At 52.4% G+C, this 15,806-nt stretch overlaps 1 protein-coding gene and 2 non-coding genes across 4 annotated transcripts in view; 1 reads left to right on the forward strand and 2 right to left on the reverse strand.

Moving 5' to 3' along the window:
- Positions 1–7,698, reverse strand: part of GPD2 (glycerol-3-phosphate dehydrogenase 2) — a 51,230-nt gene extending 43,532 nt beyond the window's left edge. For both annotated transcript variants that reach the window (XM_077784861.1, XM_077784860.1), the window contains exon 1: positions 7,593–7,698. The gene's annotated coding sequence lies outside the window, so the exon portion shown is untranslated. The remainder of the gene's footprint in view (positions 1–7,592) is intronic.
- A 7,427-nt stretch (positions 7,699–15,125) lies between these two features.
- Positions 15,126–15,196, forward strand: TRNAG-GCC (transfer RNA glycine (anticodon GCC)). Its single transcript has one exon. It is a non-coding gene; the product is annotated as a tRNA-Gly (tRNA).
- Positions 15,197–15,443: 247 nt separating this feature from the next.
- On the reverse strand, positions 15,444–15,515 carry TRNAA-CGC (transfer RNA alanine (anticodon CGC)). The gene has a single exon. It is a non-coding gene; the product is annotated as a tRNA-Ala (tRNA).
- Positions 15,516–15,806: the final 291 nt, after the last annotated feature.

The raw sequence follows: 15,806 nt of genomic DNA on the forward strand, positions 1-15,806 counted from the left end.
CTCAGACTTCATTTCGGACAGCAGGGACACACCTGCCAGTTACAGCATTCCTTTCCATGGAATTCGAGCACAAGGAACACAAAGCACTGAGGAAGGAGCTCAGTGATTGCCACCTGAGCCCAGCGTTCCAGCCAGCTGACATGCCACAGGGCACACCCGCAGGTACCTCTCTAAGCCCAGAAAGGACTCGGTGGTGGCCCTGTGCAGAGGATTGCTGGCCTCAGGGCTCCCCACTCCTTGCCTGGCCCCGGGCGTGTTGCATTAGCTCTCCCCAGAGCTGAGAGCCGATTACAGGCAATTCTCCCGAGAAAGGAACTCTCCCAGCAGACCGGCTGCTCAAATTGCCACATCAATCTTGCTCACCACCCCTAAGAGAAGCTTATTCAGGAGAGAAAGGAAAATAGGGCTTAGCATAAACCACTCCAGCACAAAGGCAGACAGGCATTCCAACCAGACTGCGCTTTTACACCTGGAACAGCTCAATTGCGTCCCGGGAGCCACGAGGCCACATCTGTGAGGTGGGAGTGGAAGTGTTTGGATGGGGCTGGGTGAGCTCAGTGCAGGCAGCTGGGCACCAGGCTGCCCCAGGCTCTGCCAGGGCACGGCACAGCCCCGCTGCCTCCCAAAGGGAACGGCCCTGCAGGCAGCAAAGGGCACACAAGGTCTGCTCTGGAAAGGAGGATGACCTGACCACAGCCTGGGTGTCACAGGCTGCAGGGAAAGGAGGGGCTCTGACCAGACACTGGTGGGCTTCTCCCCAGCTCTGTCCCAGGCGGCTGGGGAAGGCTGCTGCCAGCTCAGAGCAGGATGCACCCGAGTGCAGGTGAAAGGGGAAGGGATGCAGTCCGTGTGCTTCCCACCAAAGCTGTACCAGGGAAGAGCCCTCACACACAAACCCCTCCTCTTTCATGAGCAGGTACTGAAACCTGCCTCTCTTCCGAGCTGAGACCAATAGCTTGTGACAGAAATGGGATTTTATTTTAATGAAAATTATAATTGCAACCAGCATGAGAAGCACTGCAGTCAGAAATGTCATCTTTCCATCACGCAAATATTCTGAATCACCTTTAAAAGCAGCTCAGAGTGTTTTAGTGCTGTCAGTGCCATCTGACACAGTAAATCTGCATGTTAAGCCTTACCCTTGATTTCAATAGAAGCCATAAATGGCACCTTTGGACCCATGGCCTCACCTGGAGGGTGGGCTGAAGTCCCTGACAGGCTCTAGAACAAGCTGTGGCAGGAACAGGAGCCCTTGGCTGGCATGGGCAGAGCCAGGAGCACGTCACAAGGAGTAGCTAGTGCATGGAGTGATCTGTCCAAGGAGTTCAATAACCCCAGGGAACAGTTCCCAGGAACAGCTGAGCACTGGTGAAGATTCAGAGGGACATTAGCTCAAGCTGCTATTAAAGGATTCATGATAAGAAGAAACAGACTTTAAACTTAAAAGGACACAAAGGGGCGGGGAGAGCAGTCTACACAAAATAGAAACTACACAAAAGATTTATCAGCACAAGTTCCTGCTTTCAATTTCCAAAAGTTAATACAAACCCTAGTCACAGTAGGAAGTCCTTGGTGCATTCCTTAACCATTAGTCACTCTCACTTGGGCTACAGGAACATGGAACAGCCCCCTCCAGAGGAGTCTCCCACCCCAGACCCAGGCTGGTGACCAGCTCCCCGCCTCGGTGAGGTCCCCAGGTGACCCTCCCTCCCCAGGTATCAGACCTGCACCTGCTGCGTCGAAGGTAATTGTCCACTTCAGCAAATAATGCACTCCTTACACTGCTTTGCTTTCGCCCGAACACCCTACCAGGCACCACTTAGACCCTGGTTTTTAAAGAAGGGACTCCAACAGCCATGCTCAGCAGACGGCTCTGCACAGTGCATCCCTCATGACAAACCTCTGCCACCCGGGCCCTCGCCCAGCTGGCACAGCTCCTGGCAGTGACTTGCCCTCCTTACTTCCCCTAAGGCCCGGCCCAGCCGGCTGCAGACTGCAGTCTGGATGTTGCTGGGCGTTGTGCAACCCATCCCACCCCAGGCAGCAGGTGGCCGAAAGGGAAGCGCCGCAATCGCCAGCGCTTCTCTGCTCAGGTACTCTCCAACCACAGAGGTACGGGGCTGGGGCTGGGCAGCCCGTGGCCAGAGCTGCGGGAAGAATGAAAGGAAGGAGGGAAGGGAAGGGTGGGGAGCCCAGCCCCGCACCATGAGCTGGAGAGCGGAGCGGGATGCAGCAGAAGCGGGGCACAGATGGATGGAGGCTGCGGAGCTGCGCCGCGGCAGCGAGAGCCGCCCCGTGCTGCCATCAGACACGGCTCCGGGACGCACAGCCCGGAGATTGGGAGGAGAAACCCAATCTGGTATGTTGTACATCCCTGTGCCTTGCGAGGCCATTGCCATGGAATCCGGGCGCTTCGCATTCCTCTGCAAATGAACACGTCTAATAAAGTGAGTCACTCCGTGCAAGGCTTAAAAATAGAAAACTTATAATCATCTCCACTACGCTTTGCATAACTTGCCATTGGCGCAGGAGCATTGTCTAATCCCTTCCTTCCCAAAGCTGCCCGGGTATGTTTGGGATGATGAGAGGCTGATGTCCCCCCGGGCTGAGCTGAGTCCTGTCCTGATCCTGCCTCTCCAAACAGCTGCAGTGCTACCCTCAGCTGCCTCCAGTGCAGCTCCCATCCCTCTGCAGGACTACCCCAAGGTGGCCACGGTGACAGCAGCAGCCAGGCCGGGTTAAGCTCTGACTGGGGGCACTTTCAGCCTTTAAAGCTGTACTGCTGTTCCCGGCAGTTTCAGGTTGTGGCAATGCAGGAAGCGGCTAGCTAACAGGAAAAAGGGGATGTAACCAGAAAATAGCCCAGTTAGCACACTCTTAAGCAGGTCATCTAGCAAGTTGTCTCTGTGTGCCTTTGAGAAGCTGGGAGTGGTTAATGTGACACTGGGATGTCACATTACCGAAGCAGCTGGAAAGGAACTGAATAAAGCTTAGCTGGAGATGCTTCCCCTGCAAGGCAGATCTCTGGTGAGGAACACACCCCAAGGAAGGGTTCCAGAGGGTCCCACCACGGCTGACACAGCACGGACACAGCACGGACACATCCACCCTCTAGAGCCTCCCCTGGAGCCTCCCTGCCCACCTGGGCTCTCCAACACAAGGTAGGCACTGCAATTAAAGTCATTATCCACGACCACCTCTCCAGGCAAGCACAGGAACACAACCTGCGATACCCAGACAGCTCACAGGGTCACCTCACAGCTCTGTAAGTCCTGCACACAGATTTTAAACTCCCAATCCCCCCAGGCCACCCTGTGCCAGTAAGTGGAAGACAAGCAGCACTTCACCATATGGAGAAAGTCCTTCCCATGCTCCAGTACAGGCAACCAGCTCGGCTCTCAAGCCCAAAAGGGGTCGCAGCACTTGTCAAGCACAAAAATAAAGGAGAAACAAAGCAGAAAATATGCATCTTATCCTCATTCCTCCTCTTGGTCTACTGCTTCCAACTACTTCATCTGCCTTCTGCACTCAGACACCAAGATATTCCCACCTACTTCAGATGACAGAACAACTGCTGTGAACTCTGTCCCACAAGGAACTAACTTATTTAGCTCCTCTTTCGAGTGTCCAGTGTTTCGATTTTAGCCTAACCACTTCTTTTTCTTCTGCTTCATTACCCTCCCACTTTAGAGATGATGAGGGGAAAAGTCCTCCGTGTAAATCCTTCTTGGAATTTCAATAGCAAGAGTCTTGCCACAGATACCAGCATGCTTCTGGGAATGAGGCAACGCTGCAGACAGGGATGGCTGCAATCCCAACAACTGGATCTAAGGACCAACAGGAATACAAAGAAACTCCAATGTCATAGGCATTTTGAGCTTTCCCAGAATACAAACATCACAATATACTTATCAAGTTCTAGATGAAAGTATTTCAATTCCCTCCTGTCCTGCTGGAAGGAGTGGGAAGCCTGATCTCCTGCCCTATCACTGATTAATGTGTGCAGGATGATTTCCATACTTTTGTGTTCTTGTGCCAATGGTTTTTTAACTTAAACTTCTCCAGTAGTCACTCTTGCTTTCAGTGTTGGTTGGGGTTCATATCAGCCATCAACCACACACGCAATACAATGACTGTAAGCCAATTACTGCCACTAGAAAGAAATGCTCTTGTCAGATATGGTTAATTTATAGCTGTTTCCCATATTTTTAAAATATGCTTCATTCCCCTCATTTTTAATGTGGATATTTGAATAGACAGCCTGCCAGTTCAACTTGATCTCAATGCTGGTTCTTCCTTCCACTCCCTAGCCAAAGACTCAAGGAGCAGGGGTTAGAAAACAAGGTGCTTTGCTTTTTACAAGACTGGACATATACCTGCACACACAAACAGGAACCTGCTCAAAAAAAAGCTACAAACTAGGTGAATACTTAGGTGTGGCAAGGAAGTAGCCTACTTTTTTATCCTGGGATACAGATTGAGACCTGATAGCACATGCAAATCTAATCCTGGAGGAGGAGCCTACGTTCAGAATCGCTCTGAAATCACAATCAACACTTCGTTTGAGAAGCTTTTCAAAGCAAATAAAAACACCCAGTCCAAGACTTTGGACTCCATCCACAGGATCTGGCTGTGATTCGGGGTGAGTTCACCTGGAAAGCCCTGGAGACAGAGCTACATGCTCGCTCGGGAACCTGGCTCAGAGAGAGCCATTTAGGGATATGGAATGTTTCCAAAATCAATACTGTGGTGTTGTGGAAGAGGTCTGATTACAAACTGCCTGTTCCTTACGTAACAAAAGCTGTTTCCTGAAGTGAAGCTTTTGGGAAGAAATTGGCTGCATCTACATTACCAAGAGGTAATTAGTGGAGCCCTAGAGCCCAACAGCTGCTGCTGCACAGCTCGGTGGTCTCTGTCCCATAGTGTTTACCCCAAATGGCTCCAGTCTGAGCCACAAGCACCCATGGAGCAGTGGAAGTGCAGGGATCCTTCCTTCCTTCCTTAAAGGGTCATCTTCCATGTCTGTCTCACTTGCTCCAGCTTTCTTTTTCCACCCTTTAATTTTTATTTCACAGAATCCCCAGGAACACTGAGGTTGGGAAAGCCCTCTAAGGCCAAGGAGTCTGAGCTGTGCCCAGTCCTCATCTTGTCCTCTTGTCAGAGCCCTGAGTGCCACCTCCAGAATTCCTGGGACACCTCCAGAGATGGGCACTGCAAACCTCCCTGGGCAGTGCCAATCCCTGAGCCCCCTTTCCATGGGGAAATTCCTGCTGGTCCCACCCTGAGCTCCCCTGGGCCAGCCTGAGGCCGTTCCCTCTCCTCCTGGCCCTGTTCCCTGGAGCAGAGCCCAGCCTGTTCCCATTTCCCACCTTGGCCATGGTGTCCCTTGCCCAGCGGGTCCCAGGAGGGTGGCAGGGACAGAGATCAGCACCCTGGTGCTCACACCCTGTGCTCCCAGCAGCTGCAGCAGCACACCCACCATGACACAGCTAATCCCTGCAAAAATCAAGGGGCCAACTACAACCACGAGGCCAAGGACACACCGTGGCTGAGTTAATCTGTACATCCAGGCTGGCAGAGCTCTGGTTGAGACTGAGGGTACCCAGCCCATCAAAAGGCAAAAGAACTCCCCAGGTCCCATCTGCCAGCACACAAACAAGCACCAGCACAAGAAGATATTGCCTAAGTGAGCTACTTGCAAATGCCAAGCCCTGTTTTGAAACCATCAACTATGAGTGGAAGGTAAAAGTCACAACTGCAAACTGACAGAAGAAAACCCACATTTCTTTCAAATGTTTGCTAAAGCTTGCAGAGACTTGTGTGGAGACAAAGCAGGCAGCAGCAAGGAACCCTTAGGAGCTGTCCTTTGGAAAACTGCTCTGCATGAATGGCCTCTGCACTGACCACATCCTGCCAGCTTCCTACATTCCTGTCAGGGACAGCCAGCAGGTAGAATGGATCTCTAGAGAAAATACTGCATCATGGAGTAAGGTCTAGTTCACAACGTTGTTATTATTACTGTGGTCCTGTGCACACACATAATTAAGCAAAACAAAGTGTAAATCCATATATATATACAACCAAAGTAATGCTACAAATTAGACACAAGGGGTGTGAATCATTTTTTATGCACACTCGTGTCTACTCAAAACTTCCATCCAACCTCAGACTAAGTAAACTGCAAATGCCTAATGTTAAAATGAATAATATTCTGGTTATTGCTATTGAAGGGGCAATACTGGAATTTGCTTTACCTATTAACACAGAAAGATCCTGAACTATCAGACCAAGTCTTTACTGCCTAATCAGTCACTGCTCATTACTGAAAATTCCTGAAGAACTGTAACCATGAATAAGGGAGGAAAAGAAAAAGGTGGAAAGTAGCAGGGAAGAGAAGAAAATTAAACTCCTTTGGAGGGGAGCAGAGCCCCTGCTTCCCCGCAGCAGGTGAAAGGAGCTGCACACCTGTACTACCTGTTCACAGTAACAGGAGAAGTCAAGGAGGGAGTAAATCCGGCTGCTTTTGGACCCAGGCTCTCCACACACACATTCACATCTTTTCCTGCAGAATTAGGCACACAAACATTTACTGCCTGCTCAACAGAGGTAAGAACTCAGAGAAGTTTAGGACACCAAGCAACAGTCCCAAGAGAACAGTCAGCGGAAGTAATAACTTACTTTCATTTTACAAAGTTCAGTGTATCTACGGCTGTGCTATTTTTACCAAGAATTCTGGGGGTTTTTTTTATAATGGGAGGCGCTACTTCTATCAGCTCCATTGAAGAAAAAAAATATATTTAATGAACCTGTAACCTCCTTATTTATTATATACAGAAACCTACAGGCACACAGCAGCTGTCTGGGACAGGGAGACACTGAGGCTGGACCTCTCGCTGTGGGACATTCTCAGGGAGCACAGGGATGACCCGCACATGGGACAGCTGCCAGGGGCTCTGCACCACTTCTGTAAAACTGCCACACTCTCTTTTTTTTTTTTTTTTTTTTTTTTACATTTTCTTTTTCCCTTCAAAAGGCTTAAATAAAACAGGGGGAGGAGGCTGACTGCACTTGGAAGTGAAAGCTGCTGTGTAAGATCATGGAATCATGGAATGGTTTTGGTTGGAAGGGCCCTTAAAGCCCATCTCATCCCACCCTGCCATGGCAGGGACACCTTCCACTGCCCCAGGTGCTCCCAGCCCTGTCCAGCCGGCCTTGGGCACTGCCAGGGATCCAGAGGCAGCCTGTGCCAGGGCCTGCCCGCCCTGCCAGGAAGGATTCCTTCCCAATATCCCATCTACCCATGCCGTTCTCGAGCCTTACACATGGAATGATGAAATCCCAGAATGGTTCGGGTGGGAAGAGAGCTTGAAGATGCTGCGGCGCCAGCCGCGCTGTGCCGGGCGCTCAGCGCTGTCCAGCCTGGCCGGGACGCTGCCAGGGGCCAGGGCAGCTCCTCGCACAGGGCAGGCTGCGGAGGAGAGGCGGGCAGCACGCGTGGGTTTGGGTTTACACTGCGCTGCCGCGCGGCCCGGCCGGCCCCGCTCCCTCCATCCCGCCCCGAGCCCGCTCCGACGCGACCCCGCGGCACTTACTGCGGGAGCGAGCCGCGTCCCTCTGCGGGCTGCTCGGCGGGACACGGCGGCGCGGAGCGAGGGCGGCTCCGTCCCCGCCCGCCCTCCGCCTGCAGCAGCCAGCCCGGCTCCCCGGGCTCCGCCTCGGCCCCGCCGGCACCTCCCCGCCCCGCTGCCGCCCGGGGCCGCCGAGCCCCGCCGAGGCCCGCGGAGCGCCGCCGCTGCGGCCTGCGCCCGCGGGAGGGGCCCGCCGCGGCCTCCTCATCCCCGGCCTTGCGTGACGGGGGTCGCCGCCCAGGGCCGCCCCTCCCCGGGCTGCGCCGGCGGCGGCGGTGCCGGAGGCCTCCGGCCCGCGCGTGGGGCCCGGCTGCGCCGCCCGCGCGGCTGATGCTGCTCTGCAGCTGTCTGGGTGTCATTGCAAGCCACTAAACAACTGCAAGGATTGGATTTCGTGAGTTCTGCAAAGTCAGTGATATTCAGTCACTGGTGATGGGAGCGGTGTTTATCCCAGGAACATCAGTGCTCGTAAAAGGGGCTAAGACCTCGAGGGGCAGCTGCAATTAGTAGATACTCTGGCTTAGAAGCTGTCAACTGAAGAGAAAGACTTGAAAATAAAGGGAAAATACCAGAAAATTATTCATTGTTTTCTAAGGATGTGGTTTTAGGATGTGTGTTTTTTGGAGCATGTGAGAACGGAAGAAGAATAATTGGGATTAAAAAAAATAAAAAGGAATTTAAATGCAGTTTGTGGCGAATAATTTCAGCATGATCCAACACACACAAGTTCTAGATGAGAATGCCTACCCCATATACATGTTGCAGCATGGCACTAGATGTTTCATCCATCTCTAACAAATAATTGTTAGAGCTAGGAATAGGAAAATCCCATGTCCAACCAGCCCTCAAAGTGGTTGTCTACCCAGGTGTAGCTGCACTGTCAGTGTTAATATATGACAAATTTTAATTGATACAGGAATTTATGAGTGCAAATTATAGCCGTTTTCCAAGTGAACATATTCTGCACCCCAGCACTGCTGTGTCTCATCAACTTTTTCCAACCTGCAAAATCTTGAAGGGGATAGAAAATTAGAGCGTTATACTATTCTCCTCATAAAGGGAAAATGAAAACTTTGTAAAGATCACATTTCCCAGGCAATCTCACTTTGCAGGAGAGGTTCTCCCCGTCGTCACAGTGCAGCTACCAATAAACAAGGATGGGCTGTTCTCTCTCCAGTCTTTTTATCTTAGTTACTGATTGTTTAAGATTTGGCTTCATAAGTTTGAAGAGTGAAAGTTTTACAAGGTTAAGTAAAAAAATGAGATGCCTGAAAGTATTGCAAAATTCATCCCTCTCAAGTCTGATTTTTATTTAATGCCTGGATGAAAATATTACCTCCAGAGTAAGTCTCCGTGCGTGTGGCTTGGTCCCCGGGACACCTGCCAAGACAGGAATTTCAGATGCCCGAAATCATGTGCTCAGCAGGTGTAAATTGTGTGAAGGGAGAGTTCACCTTTTGTCCTCAACCCCAGAGGCAGTTTCTCTTCATTAGCAAGGGAAGATGGGGAAAAAGATCATCATCGTTTCCTGACTGCATGCCAAAGTTATGTATCATAAGAAGAAAATCTGTTCATACGTTCACAAATACGTTTTCTGCTAATCAGTCTTCAGGAAAATGCCTTTGTGAGGAGCAGGGGTGGTGGCAGTCGCAGGAGAGCTGGGACAAAGGGACAGAAGCAGATGCAGAGTTTCTCCGCTGGATTTTCCAGCAGGATCCCCGGTAGGTCCTGCCTCTGGACAATGCAGGTGGTGGCTGTGGGCAGGCGTTTCGGGGCTCCCATCCCCGGCTGTCCCTGCGTTCAGCCTGCAGCCAGAGCAGAGCAGGACGTGCTGCTGCTGCTCAGGGATTTCCCTACACTGCAGCACATCAATCCAGCCTGTGTCTGAGGCAGAGAAAGGGGCTGGTTCTTCTGTTGGGATGTGTTAGCGCTGTAATCACGTCTGATTGATTGCTGTCCCATCGAGATCCCACACCAGGGCTGAGCCGCAGAAACAAATGCAAAAATTGCACTTTTAAAAGAACAAGGTCACGGGTCACGTTATTTGTAGCAGGACAAACACCATAATTAATTGGCCTCTCCGTGCAATGGCAGCACAGGAGGGAATGGAAGGAAGGGATGTGGAGCATCCGTGTTTTTGTGGGGCAAGTGGCCGAGCTGGGTCTGATGGACAACATGAATTCCGCTGGTAAAGAAAAGAAGAACAGTATCTTTGAGAAAGCAAGACTGCTTGGAGTAGTCAGGAGTAGTTATTTTCTCTTTGAATGTTTAAGGAGCTTTGTTGTGGCAGGAAATATGAAAAAAAAACCCTATTCAATTTATTTTCTGTACATGTGCTGGAGTGAGAGATTGTATTCAGCTAAAGCAAGGCAAAAAGCTCTTCTGAATTTGTGCTGTATTATTTTTTTCTCTCAATGACTGATGAAAACAGCCCTGGTGACTGCACGTCTGCTGTTTATGCAGGTATTTTCTCCATTGGATTGATTAGGAAAATCTTAGAAAGCCTCTTCAAAGACATCTACAGTGACTTTTTAAAATTCCCAGCCTAGTATCCTATAATGAATAAATCCAGGATTTGAAATGCCCATTTCCCTGGCATTGCCTGCCTGATGGCTTTCTTTTGGGACACTTTAGGCAGGATCCGGGATGAACGGTTTCAGGGTGTCCATGCATTTATAAGGAACTTGCGGATTGCCAGCAACATCATCAATAATTGTGCTGGGAAAAGTTATTTTAAATAACCACATGCATCATTGTCAATTTGGTTTCAGTGACCTTTTGTGATCCAGAACTATTCCATTGAAAAAGAAAAGATATTGGAAAATCCCTGAGAGGCTGGTATGTGGAACAATCAGCGTTCCTGGATGGGAGTGGCTCCTCTCCCCGGCCGAAGGGCAGGGATATCTCACCCCGTTTTCCCTCAGCACCATTTGGACCACGCCAGCCACGCTGTACCTTCCCTGGAATTTCAGATTATGCTTTTTCATCTACTGAAATATTCCTCCCTGCAGATTTAAATAATTAATTGGGACGTGCCTAGTGGGTCTGGAGCTAAACTTCAGGAAGGCAGCAGATATGTGTGACCAAGTGACCTTTTGCTGTCCTGCTCGTCCCCGCGCGCTCACTGTGCTCAAAGGGACGCTGTCAAAATTGCTAGGCCTTAAAACTTTAACCCGCACTGACAAGTTGTTCTACATTATAAGTCTTCCCTAAAAGATTACCACGATTGTTTTGTTTGTTTTGTTCCAACCATCTTTGCTGAGGGCTCCACAATGCGGATTCATTTGTCCTTTTGGGTAGGTGGATATTTTTAAATGCCCGGCTTATTCCGTGACCTGTTAAAATCGAGTTGATGTGCGTGTGCTCCACTCAGTGGAGAACTTGCCAGGGATGGAGCAATTTCTCTGCACTCTGGAAGAGGAGGCAGGAACATGCTTGGGAAGCCTTCATGGAGAGGCTTTGAGAAGCCATTTTGAAAGGCCTCTTGTTATCTTCAGTGCTTTGGAAGGCTTGACTGGGCTTGCCTGGTGATGCAAAGTGGTGTGTGTGTGTTAGTGAAACACCAGCTGGTTCTTACACAGGGGTTTGCTTCTTTCATGGTGCTCTGATTCACTCACTGGCCTTTATTTCTAAGATCTCCATTTACAGTATCACAGAATCCCTGATGTTGGAAAAGGCCTCCAAGACCATCGACTCCAAGTTGTGCTCGATGCCCACCCTGTCCCCAGCCCAGAGCCCTGAGTGCCAGGTCGTGGAATTCCTTGGACACCTCCAGGGATGGGCACTCCAAACCTTGGGCAGCCTCTGCCAAGGCCTGACCACTCTTTTGTAAAGAAATTCTTCCTGAATTTCTAAAAATTTTCAGCCTGCTGTCCCCCCTGAGCTCCCCTGAGCCAGCCTGAGGCTGTTCCCTCTCCTCCTGTCCCTGTTCCTTGAAGCAGAGCCCGACAGCAGAGCTGTCCCCTCCTGTCAGGAGCTGTGCAGAGCCACAGGGTCCCCCCCTGAGCCTCCTTCTCTCCAGGCTGAGCCTTTCCCAGCTCCCTCAGCTGCTCCTCCAGGACGTGCATGGTTTAACAGAGCTCCACGTGAGCAGGTGGATCAGAGCCAGCGGTGCAGGTACAGCTGTGCTGTCACCCTTCCCCATTTTCATGCGCCAGGACAAAGATCGACGCAACACCCATTTTATACGGGGTGACTGCACAGTCCTTCCACGAGATGTGGGAGCACGTGTCCATGCCAGCAGGCAGGAGGGAAGAAATGATACCCACTGCCACACCCCAGGTATGCCACACCTGCACTTTGGAGCTTGATTTGAGTGGATTTACCACCGCCTATCAAGCCAGCCTTGTTCTGTCACAGTGCACCAGCTGAACTTGGGGAGAGAGGCTGTGGGCGGCCCTGAGCTGCAGCATCCTCCTCAGAGGGGCACAGCAGAGTCAGCAGAAACTCCTGAACCTCCTGGGCTCTGCTGTCAGGCCTCAGCCAGAGGCAGGGACACCTCCACTGTCCCAGGTGCTCCGAGCCCCAACGTCCAGCCTGGCCTTGGACACTGCCAGGATCCAGGGGCAGCCACAGCTGCTCTGAGAACCTGTGCCAGGGAAGGATTTATTCCACATACCCAACCTGAGTTTCCCCTCTGTCATTGTGAAGCCGTGCCCCGTTGCCCTCTCCCTGCAGATCCTGGTGTCCAGTCCCTCTCTGGCTCTGCTGTACACCCCTTCAGACACTGGAAAGGGCTGTGAGGTGTCCCCAGAACCTTCTCCCCTCCAGGCTGAACAGCCCCAGCTTTCTCAGGCTCACAGGGCAGCTCCAGTCCCCTTACCAACTCTGTGACCTCCTCTGGGCTTGCTGCAACAGTGCCGTGTCCACTGGGACACGGAACAAGCCTTGGCAGGAAACCTTCTCCCAGCCATTGTGACAACTGAGACAGGGAACCCCTTGGCACTGCTTGTTTTGTGGGAGTAGGATTCTGACTGCTGCTCAGCTGAACGGATCCTGTGAGGCTCTCACCAGTTCTGAGGCTCTGGACCATGTTTCTCATATTGCAGGTCTCAATTTCTGCCCCGTTCAGCACCCTCCTACTCCCGGCAGTTCTGAGGGAAGCCAGGTGAGAGCCTGGGTCACACAGCTTGGGAACAGGTTCCCAGAGCGTGTTCTGGGGTGACATTTGGGCCCCAGGGAGGCCTGGGAGTCACCAAACTCCTCCTGGTGACACAATTCCCTGCAGGACGTCAGCCACCACCCCCAGGTGTTCTCAGCAGATGCAGAACAGTCTGAGGGACATGAGGAGCTGTTCTCGGATTTGTTAAGCGTGAGTGCAGGGACAGGTTCCATTTCTGCTCGGGGCCGGGCAGTGCAGAGTCTGTCACTGAGAGTCCTGTGTGCAATAATTCTCCAAGCCGTGCACGAGCAGCACGTCCTGCTCTGCCTGCCCCACAGAGCAGAGGGCACCTGGGGACAGGGTGCAGAGGTGGCCCTGCCAGCCCTGAGTGACCCCTTGGACCCGCTGGTCTCACAGGGCTTTTCCAACCTCAGCCAGCCACGGTTTCTGACTCCGTGACCCTGTCTGAGGACGCGCTGCTGGCTGCCATGGGGCTGTGCACAGATGTTGCCAGTTGTCCCTGCCTGGCAGAGCCTCGGCTCACCAGGAATGAGAGGAGGTGGGAGGACAAAAGCAGGGGAAGCCTCTGTGTGGCCGACTCCCAGACACTGCAAAATGGGGAATTTGGGGGTTCTCAATATGAACAGCGTTTGCCTCAGTGCCTGGGGGGTTTTGGTCCTGAGCTTGTCTGAGAAAAGTTTTGCTAGGCTGACTAACCCAACCATAAGCCACAGCCTCAATAACAATTATTACTTACAGGTTTTATTGTGTCACCTTCTGCCAGCGGAAGCTGAGCAGGAAAGGGAGCTGTGCTGGGTTGTTACACTCTGGTTTTCCTGCACATCCACACGTGGGACACTGGAACAGGACCTGCAGTGCCAAAAGCTGAAGCAGAAAGCACCTGCTTGCTTCTGACCTGTGCTGAGGTGGGTGGTTGTAGCTGTCCCTCCTGCCTGGTTGGTGCTCTCCAGCACTTTCGTATGTAAATCTCAGTGTTCCCTTGATGTGAAGCACTCGTTGCAGCTTTTCCTTGGACTCTGGCTCGCATGTGGCTTTTTGGGAGCATGTCCAAGGCAAACTGAGTGTCAGGAGCGTGCATGGTTTATTTTGGGACACGGTGTGGCCATGTCACAGTGCAATCTAGGACTCAGTGTTGAGATCACCACACACAGGCACAGTGTGCTGAAATGTCATTGCCTGGCAAGTCACAGAGACCATCCTGAGCACACCCTGATGACTCCTTTGTGGATAACTGAGCCTCTGAGGCCTTAACTGTTGGCCTCCCCTGGCAAAGTCCTTCCAGGACAGAAAAGGAACAAAAATACACATTTGTGACTTGATCCAAAAGCTTTTAAATGTAAAGAATGATCATAGCACCATTTAGGTTGGAGAAGACCTTTAAGATCGACTCCAACCTTAGTGCTAGGGGTAAAGAATCTTGGAAACCTTCACTTGCAATCTCCTGAAGTTCTTCCATTAAATCACTCCTTGCTTATTATTTTATCCCTGGTACAAACAGAATGCTTAGAAACAAAAAAAGTTTTCAAAGAATATGCTGAGGGGAAAAAGAAGTTTTTAAAATTATCACAGAAATAATAATTAGTGACATCTTGCATCTGTGAGAGATGAACAAGCCCAAAACCATCAGTCAGGCCAGACCCTGTGGGGTGTATGGTGGGTGCATTATACGCTTTGCCAGGGGCTTTTTTAACCCTTTGGAGGAAAAATGTACAATGGCTAGTGCTGCCTTCTTAAAAGCTTGTTTCCCTGGAAATGGTGGCTGAAAAGCGCTGTGTGAGCACATGGGGCTGAGAGGCAGAACGAAGCAGGTGGGTGCAGTGCCAGCAGTGCCATCAGTGCCATCGGTCCCAGCAGTGCCATTGGTGCCATTGGTGCTATTGATTGGTGCCATTGGTGCCATTGATGCCATTGATGCCATCGGTACCATCGGTACCATCAGTGCCATCGGTGCCATTGGTACCATCAGTGCCATCAGTGCCATCAGTGCCATGGGTGGCATGGGTGCCATCAATCCCATTGGTGCCAGCGGTGCCATCGGTCCCATTGGTGCCATCGGTCCCATTGGTGCCGGCGACACCATTGGTGCCATTGGTGCTATAGATCGGTGCCATCGGTGCCATCGGTGCTGTCAGTCCCAGCAGTGCCGGTGGTGCCATAGGTGCCAGCGGTGCCATTGGTGCCATCGGTGCCATCAGTGCCATCGGTGTTGTCGGTCCCAGCAGTGCTGGTGGTGCCATCGGTGCCAGTGGTGCCATCGGTGCCGTCGATTGGTACCATCGGCACCGGCGACACCATCAGTACCGTCGGTACCATCCGTGCCGTCGGTGCCGGCAATGAGGCGGTTCAGCCAGGGGCGGAGGGATCCTCCCGAGCGTGCATTGGTGGTTCAGTGGTAGAATTCTCGCCTGCCACGCGGGAGGCCCGGGTTCGATTCCCGGCCAATGCAGTTCCTTTTTGCCGGCGGAGGAGCCGCTCGTTTTGAGGCCGCAGCGCTTTGATTTTCCCCGCGGGGCTCTCGGCCGGGGGAAGCGGCACCGGGATGGTCGTGCCGTGCCGTGCCGTGCCGTGCCGTGCCGTGCCGTGCCGTGCCGTGCCGGCGGCGCGGTGCTGGCCTGGCCCGGCGGAGCCAGCGGCCGCGCGGGCAGACGGGAGCAAAAAAAAAAAAAAGAAATGATAGAACCAAAAGAAGCGCCTGGAGATGCCGGGGATTGAACCCGGGACCTCACACATGCGAAGCGCGCGCTCTACCACTGAGCTACATCCCCGGCTGCGAGCGCCTCGCGCCCGGCGCCCCCGAATGGAACACGGGGCGGGCTGGGCCCGGCCCCGCACAGCGCCCGCTGCCGCGGCGGGACACGGACACGGACACGGAGCGGGACACGGACACGGACACGGACACGGACACGGACACGGACACGGACACGGACACGGACACGGGACACCGGACACGGGACACGGGACACGGGACACGGGACACGGGACACGGACACGGAGCGGGACACGGACACGGACACGGGACACGGACACGGAGCGGGACACGGACACGGAGCGGGACA

This window comes from Lonchura striata, chromosome 8 (genome assembly GCF_046129695.1).
Source record: "Lonchura striata isolate bLonStr1 chromosome 8, bLonStr1.mat, whole genome shotgun sequence".
Classification (NCBI taxonomy): domain Eukaryota; kingdom Metazoa; phylum Chordata; class Aves; order Passeriformes; family Estrildidae; genus Lonchura; species Lonchura striata.